Source organism: Bidens hawaiensis, unplaced genomic scaffold (assembly GCF_021521415.1).
Source record: "Bidens hawaiensis isolate Kalapana, Puna unplaced genomic scaffold, B.hawaiensis_p1.1 tig00057905_1, whole genome shotgun sequence".
NCBI lineage: Eukaryota > Viridiplantae > Streptophyta > Magnoliopsida > Asterales > Asteraceae > Bidens > Bidens hawaiensis.
In genome coordinates, this window is record NW_027500452.1 from 66,964 (window position 1) to 75,166 (window position 8,203).

The 8,203-nt window shown below is 36.5% G+C and overlaps 1 pseudogene; it reads right to left on the reverse strand.

Annotated features, from left to right (window-relative positions):
- Positions 1-7,009: 7,009 nt before the first annotated feature.
- On the reverse strand, positions 7,010-7,547 carry LOC143602105 (auxin-induced protein IAA4 pseudogene; annotated as a pseudogene).
- Positions 7,548-8,203: the final 656 nt, after the last annotated feature.

The following is an 8,203-nucleotide window of genomic DNA, read 5'->3' on the forward strand; positions in this document are numbered from 1 at the left end:
ATATTGCTCGAGACTTGACTCGTGGCGGGGAGGCCCGTATTACGTGTTTAGGTTTTGTTGAATCGTGACGGAGTCAAATATATTACTCGAGGAAGACTCATGGTGGGGAGGCTCGTGCCACGCGTTTATGTTTTTTATAGCGACCGGGTCAAATCTATTACTCGAGGAAGACTTGTGGCGAGTAGTCCCGTGTTTGTGTGTTTGAGCGAGGAAAACTGTTTATTTTCTCCACTATTTTTATGTTTATTAATTTAAACTGATTTATAAATGTTGTTTATAAATACATGAACTCACTCAACTTAAGCTGACTTTGTGTGTAAGTTAGATTGATTTTAGGTTAGATAGATGTTTAAATCACCCTTTGGATGTGCTCAAGGCTACCCAACATTTAAAGATAACATTTCTAGTTGAAGACCGCAAATAATTAAAATAAGTTATGGCATTATTTATGGAATGTTAATTAAAGGTTATGACATTTTATATTGAGTGAATTTTATGACAAGTAACTTAATTATCTTGATTTAAATATTTCCGGTGCGTAGACACAAGTTTTGAATTAATATAAAGTTCTATTGTCACAACCTAATTTATTTTCAATGTTTCTCTCCACTGAAAACTTGTTTAATTGAAAGACTTCCGCTGCTTGTGTTTTGAGTTTAAATAAACGTGTGAAAATTTTTGGGTAAATTTATGGTATGATGTTTCAATTTTTTGACACCCGGGTTTGGGGTTTTACAATATTTTAACCATCACTCACGCACAACATCACCCAACCAATCCAAGCTATTCAATCTCTACCAAACTAAGTCGGGCAAACTCAAGCGAATCAAGCCAACCAGGGTACACAAAGGCGTGTGTACTACATCAACGCCAATGAGTGCCAACTTAGAAATCATGGCACCACCTCACACTAGTCCTTATGCCCAAGACCTACCTACCCCGAGAAGACAAGCACCGCGGACAACACTTTTACTACATTATATATATATATATATATATATATATATATATATATATCTTTCGTTTAAATAATGTTTGAATGTACTATCAAATTTTCAATATTATTAATGAAATCATGTTTGCATTTGGCATATCTATCTTCATTTACTCTTCTCATGAAGCACGATACGCATTGCTTATCCCATATATAGAATTATATTTGTTTACTCATGCTAAACTCAATCTAACGGCCTATGACCGATGACCCCAAACATAATCGTTAATGGAAACAGGGGACCATGTGCATGCCTATGTGCATGGTTTTCTAATAGGAACAGTAATCTAGGCTTCCTATGACCATTTACTTTGAACCGGGGATGTATGCTTGGTTTAGGCATAACTATCTAATAGGAGCCCTATGTATTTATTTTATTTTACTGATTTAGTATTTTCGATTGTGATTTATCATTACCTCAATACGAGCGTCTCTAACCTAAACCCTCCCCGTAACGGTTAAACATCCTCGAGAATAGCATTACTAATGACTTTGCGTCACTAACTCACTGACTTAGATAGTTTCTTCTGGTTATCATGTGTTTACAAATGCTAGTTTTTCATGACCCTAATGTTTCATATATTGGACTTAACTATTTTGACAATTAGTTTCATCTACTACGGGTTTCATTTTGGTTTTAGTACCCAGCAACTTGTTGCATCTTTCAACACTCTATTTTGATGTTCAGGATTTTAATGATTTCATTATTTTCGTTCATTCAACTATTTGTTGGTTATTATTGGGTCACATTTTTCATCTTGAATAATCAGCTTCAAGATTTTCTTTATTTCTCAATGGCCGTTAAAGATTTTGTTCGTCTTTATTTAAAAAACTTTAGCTTGATGTTCAAATGATTTTCTTATATACATATGTATGATTTTAACACACCCAATGGAATGAGCCATGCGGGCCATGCAACGAAAATAAATAATTATGAGTACACGCGTAATTACTAAAATCCTCGCATGGAAGTCTTCGAGGGTACGTTGGTGTGCGAACAACTCAGAACTGAGGGACTATAGGACAACGGTACAAATGATATATAATATGACAAGATCATGGTGTATATATAAGTGGACTTGTCATACTCCCCACTTGTAGCGTTTTTCAGGTCACCCGAACATCTGTGTTGTTCCTTTTTATTACAAAATTGATTTTGTATTTTGGTTTATTCTTATGGTAATTTTTCTTGTATTCTAATTTCGAACGAAATTTCCAAAAAGTTGTAAATACCGTAGCAATCGTCAATTTTTGGACCCGAAAACCCGACCTGTTTAATTTTTTATGTTATTTTTTTATCCAGACAATTGTTAATAATTTGTTAATTCATTTGATCATTGATCATTTATTTCATTCCGTGTTACTTGGTTTTATTTTCATTATATATAAAATATTATAACTATCAACAATTTGCAAAATCCCCCCATTGCTGTGTTTTATCTTAACTTGATTAGGCATTCAAATACCAGGGACCATTCTTGCAAATTATTCAAACTTCCCCCCTTCTCTCTTTCCCCATCGTTCATGACCCCCCCCCCCCCCCCCCCCCCCCCCTCTCTCCAATTCGAGTAACAAACTCCAATTAGGCTGTAATTTCAATCCTAACACATAAAAAAGAAATTTCAAGATTACCTTTTACTAATATTACACAATGGAGGTGCAAATACTTACTTCCTTCAACAGTCCTGCAAAACAAAACATAATTGACAATTTGATTCTACAACAAAGCATTAAACACTTAAAATAAGATGCATCTCACACATAAGACACATTCAAAAAGATAAAAATTTGAAATTACATATATTAATAATAAACTTGTACAGATTAATCGCTAATTTTTAGGTTCTATTAATGAAATTTAAAACTAATATGAGAATATTGATAACTAGCATATAAAGTTTGCAACTTGAATTTGAATATCAAACATTAGGTTTCAATAATTGAATGATAATTAATAAGTTTCCTGGTTATAAAGATATGTTACGAAAATTCTGAGAGATCCAACAGAGGAATATCACCTAATCAACTAAGGTGATGTTTGTTTTTGAAGACAGAAGATGTGGTCCGAAAGTCTGCAATCTGAAAATTTAATACTGTTTATTTTATAAACTAGATATCGTCTGCATAAGCTGAAAATTAGTTAACTATCACGCATATCATAGTAGATAGAAGTCATTTAACGCCTATAGACTGCTAAAATAATTAGTGGTGGTATACAAACTGTGGAAGTGGGTGGTGGTGGGTGATTGGCGGCAGGCGATTGTGGAAGGCGGTGGACGGTTGTGATGGCTAGTGGTGGTGGCGGACGGTAGTTATGGTCGACGGTGGGTGGTGGTTATGGACGGTGGTGGTGGTGGCGGACGGTGGGTGGTAGTGGGTGGTGGTGGACCGTGTGGTGGCGGACGGTGGGTAGTGGTGATGGTGGTGGACGATGGTGGTGGGTGTGGTGGTGGCGGACGGTGGGTGGTGGTAGTGGACGGTTGTTGTGGCCGATGGTGGGTGGTGGTGATGATGGACGGTGGTGGTGGTGGTGGGTGGTAGACATGGTGGTGGTGGTGGACGGTGGTGGTGGCTCATGGTGGGTGGTGGTGGTGTTGGACATTGGGTATTTTTAGGATGTTTAGAAGTGTTTGCACTTAATTTTGAAGATGAGCCAACTGGAGTGGCAGCCGGTTTACACGTGGTCATGTTTGCCCGTGCCGAAATGTCTTCCGCGTATAGTTCTTGAGATAAAAATAATCCGCCATTTTGATGCTTAACAGAAATACCCAGAAAATGATGTAGCTTACCGAGGTCGGACATGGCAAATTCCTTAGAAAGGGAGCTGATGATGCTATTTAACAAAGATGGATGTGATGCGGTTAATATAATGTCATCAACATAAAGAAGAAGATATGCCATATTGTCACCCTGTTTGTAAGTAAACAATGAAGAATCAGATTTCACACTTTTAAATCCGCATTTGTGAAGATATGATGCAAAGCGTTGAAACCAAGCCCAAGGTGCTTGCTTTAATCCGTACAGTGACTTTTGTAATTTGCAAACGTGCCCCGGACGGTTAGGGTCCTTAAACCCCGGTGGTTGAAACATATACTCCGTTTCCTTTAGATCTCCATGTAAAAATGCATTCTTAACATACAGTTGATGAATTGGCCAAGATCGTGATGTGGCTAGACTGAGAGCTGTTCTGATTGTGGTCGGTTTTTCAACGGGGCTAAATGTTTCATCACAATCAACACCAACAAGTTGAGATTTTCCGTTAACCACAGCCGTGATTTGTAACGTTGTAGTTGACCCTCGGCATTATATTTGTGTTTGAATAGCCACATACAACGAATGATATTTGCATCCGGTGGCCTTGGAACTAATTCCCAAGTGTTGTTGTGCAATAAGGCACTATACTCATCTTGCATGGCGGCATTCCAATTCGGATCGGAAAGGTCGGTTAGGTGTGATGTTGGTAATGGAGAAATGGTGGTGATGTGTAGGTTTAGAGGGATTTTTGGTTTGGTAATACTCGCTCGGAGACGAGTGGTCATGGGATGTGAGGGCATAGGCGGAATTGGTGGTGTAGTGGCCGGGGCCGTGGGTGATGCAGTGGATCATGTTGGTGGGGAAGTGTGTGAGTGGGTTCTGGGTGATGTTGTGGTGTGATGATCTATAGCACGATCAGGGAAAGGGAAATGTTGGGTGGGTGAATTATGTAGGCTGTTTATAGATAGGAGGTGTGAATTAGGAGGACTTTGTGTTCCCGTAGTTGGTTGTGTGGAACCGGTTGTGTTGGGTTGGTGAGGTGTAGTTTGGGTGGGAGTTGATTGTAATATGATAGGGGAAAGGTCAGTATTTAGGAATGAGTAGTCAAGGGGAGCAGTATGGTTGTGAGATTGGAATGAAAAATTTGTCTCATCAAAAATTACATGACGAGATAGAATGATTTTACCGGTTGATAATTCCATGCATCGAAAACCATGAAAATTGGTCAAGTAGCCAAGGAACACCCATAAAGTTGACCGTGGGCTAAGTTTGTGTTGACGGGTGGCCGAGACGTTTGGGTAGCATGCACACCCAAACACACGCAAATGGTCATATGTGGGATGGCGTTGGTAAAGTGCGACCATGGGTGAGTAATAGTTTAAAAGTTTGGTTGGAAGTATGTTGTGAAGATAGGGCGCGACGTGAAGCGTTTCAACCCAAAAATTTTGTGGTAGGTTAGCATGAGCAAGTAGAGTTAACATAATTTCGTTTAAACGGCGAATTATACATTCCGATTTCCTATTTTGTTGGGATGTTTGAGGACACGAAAAACGAAATTGGAATCCGTTAGAAGCGGAAAAGGTTTTAAAATTGTGGTTATCAAACTTACCCCCTAAATCACATTGGAATGATTTTATGTGAACTTGAAATTGTGTGAGAATGAATTTGTGAAATTTAGTAAATCTATCAAAGGTTTCGGATTTAAATTTCAAATGAAAAATCCAAGTATATTGTGCTTATTGTCAACCAATACCATATAATATTTATATCCATATTTGCTCAGGACCGGTGAAGTTCACATATCACAATGAATAATATCGAAAGGTAATATAGTTTGTGATAGACTTATAAAAAGGCAAACATTTACTCTTGGAGAGTTGACAAGAATCACAAACAAGTTCACGACTACGTTGTTACAAGAGATAAATTTATTTGAAATAAGAGAATTGAAAATTGGAAGTCCTGGATGACCAAGACGGTAGTGCCAAAAATCTTGATCACGCGAGAGATGAAAGGTGGAAGCGGTGGTGTTGGTGACCGGATAAAGATGGCTATCACTGTCATGCCTCGATAGTATTTTCCCATCAATGAAATCTTTCACCGAAAAACCAAAATGGTCAAATTCAATAGATGTCCAATTATCGATATTGAATTGACGAACAGATATTAGGTCTTTAATTATTTCAGGGGTATAAAGGACATTTTTAAGGTGGAGAGGTTTGGCGGAAGTGGGTAGGGTTTCGTTACCGGATCCGAGAATGGGAATACGCTGGCCATTTCCCACAAGTATAGAGCTTATTGAACTAGATAAGAAAGGGGAATTAAGTTTACCTTGGTCATGACCAGTGATGTAAGAAGTGGCACCGGTGTCCATATGCCGTTGATTTTCCAAGTTGTTTGTGTGCATGGCAGCAATTGTTGGATTGAAAAATATGCAAATATGGAGGATTGCGGACCGAAGTCAGCACAATGTGTGGCTGGAGACCGAAGTCGGCAATAATAGGGTTATAGGATCGTTAGGTATGATACCATGTAAGTGAAGGAAATAATTCTCTTACATTCTGCTTCACCAATCATAGTAGATACACATGGTTTACAACAACCTATTAGCTAACTTAGGAAACAATAATCACAAACAATACATTTATATTACCATATACCATATTATTTACTAATATAATAGTTGACTAAGAGATGCAAAGATCGACCATTGTTTCGTAATCGGATTGGTAAGAATAGAAATCCTCTACACAACTTGTCTCTTGAACCACCTTTATTTGTGTTAATCAATTATGGTGCCAACCGGTTGACCAACGAACTAGATCAGTGGTTGCATCGAATTTTCAAACTTTATTAGTTTCTTCTAAAATTATATATACTAATTAATTACTATTTTGATTTTGTAAAATCGATAAAAACAAGCATTCCGCCTGATAAGAGTAATAACGTTGTTGTACACGTAATTCAATGGGCATATCTCAAATTCCAAAAGAAACTTTAAAGATCTATACAATCTTTAAAGAAAAAAATGCATGATCATATGTACATGTACATTTATAGTTTTTATTATTATTATTATTATTATTATTATTATTATTATTTTGTTCTAGAGCATACTTGAGATTGAGTTAATACTTATTGGCTTATTAGCTTTTTCAAAAAATCATTTAAAAAGCTAGAATTTAAGGCTTTTGAAAAACTACTTTTTAATCCCTTCAAAAAACTAAAATAAAAAAGATTATTGTGAACACATTTATGCTCCTAGTCTCTTGAAAATAAAGAACAAAACCTTTTAATACAAAACCTAATACCAACTCTTTGTAACTTCACAACTTTCATAATTCTAAGTCTTCTACAAGAAGAAAGAAACATATCCCATGGTATATCTCCAACAAGCATCCAATCTCCATCTTTATCTTTATAAGCTAGCGCATATTCAGAGTTGTACCCTTCCATCTTAAAGTACAACCCTATATTGCACTTAAACATATCTTTCAACCCCTTCATGAGTTCTTCATACCCTTTGTACACTTTTAGGTTAACCTTCCTCAAATATAGAGCTCCATCAATGCTTACTTTTATATAGATCCCGGAACTCATCACCGGCGGCCACCTCGAAACTTGTGCCCTGAAAATGTATAACAATTCACATTATAAGTATATTTATATTTTCACTAAATGTTTATTTACTTTTAGACGGATGTGATTTGGTTATATCTTGCATGGGTTTTGTAACAACTTACTTGGTGGGTGGTGGAGATCTTGATGAATCATTGTCATCGGAAACACTTGAGCCCATCTCCGGCAACCCCAAGCTTAGCTAGGTTGCTTCAATGTCTTTCCGGCAGGATCTCACCGGCAGCCACCCCAAAACTTGTCCCCTGAAAATATATGACAATTCACATTAGAAGGATATTTATATTTGCACTAAATGTTTATTTACTTTTAGACAGACGTGATTTAGTTATATCTTGCATGGGTTTTGTAACAACTTACTTGGTAGGTGGTGGAGATCTTGATGAATCATTGTCATCGGAAACACTTGAGCCCATCTCAGGCAACCCTAACCTTAGCTCGGTTGCTTCAAAACTGAGAAGATCCATGTGTTTTGTTGAATGAAATCAAGAATTAATGTATGTGTGGTTTGTGAAGGTGCGTTGTATTTTATATAAAAGATTAGGGTTGAGATTTGAGACATAATTTAGGTGATTTATTCTTTTTGTGAATGTATGTTTTATATCTATACTATATATATAATGTATAAAGCATATCTATATACTATATACCATGTATGTTTTATTATATATGTTTTATAATATATATAATGTATGTTTTATATCTATACTATATATAATGTAATATATACTAGGTATATAATGTATATCTATACTATATATAATGTAATAATGCATGTATTATATACTCACCTCGTGTAATAATGTATATGTATATCTA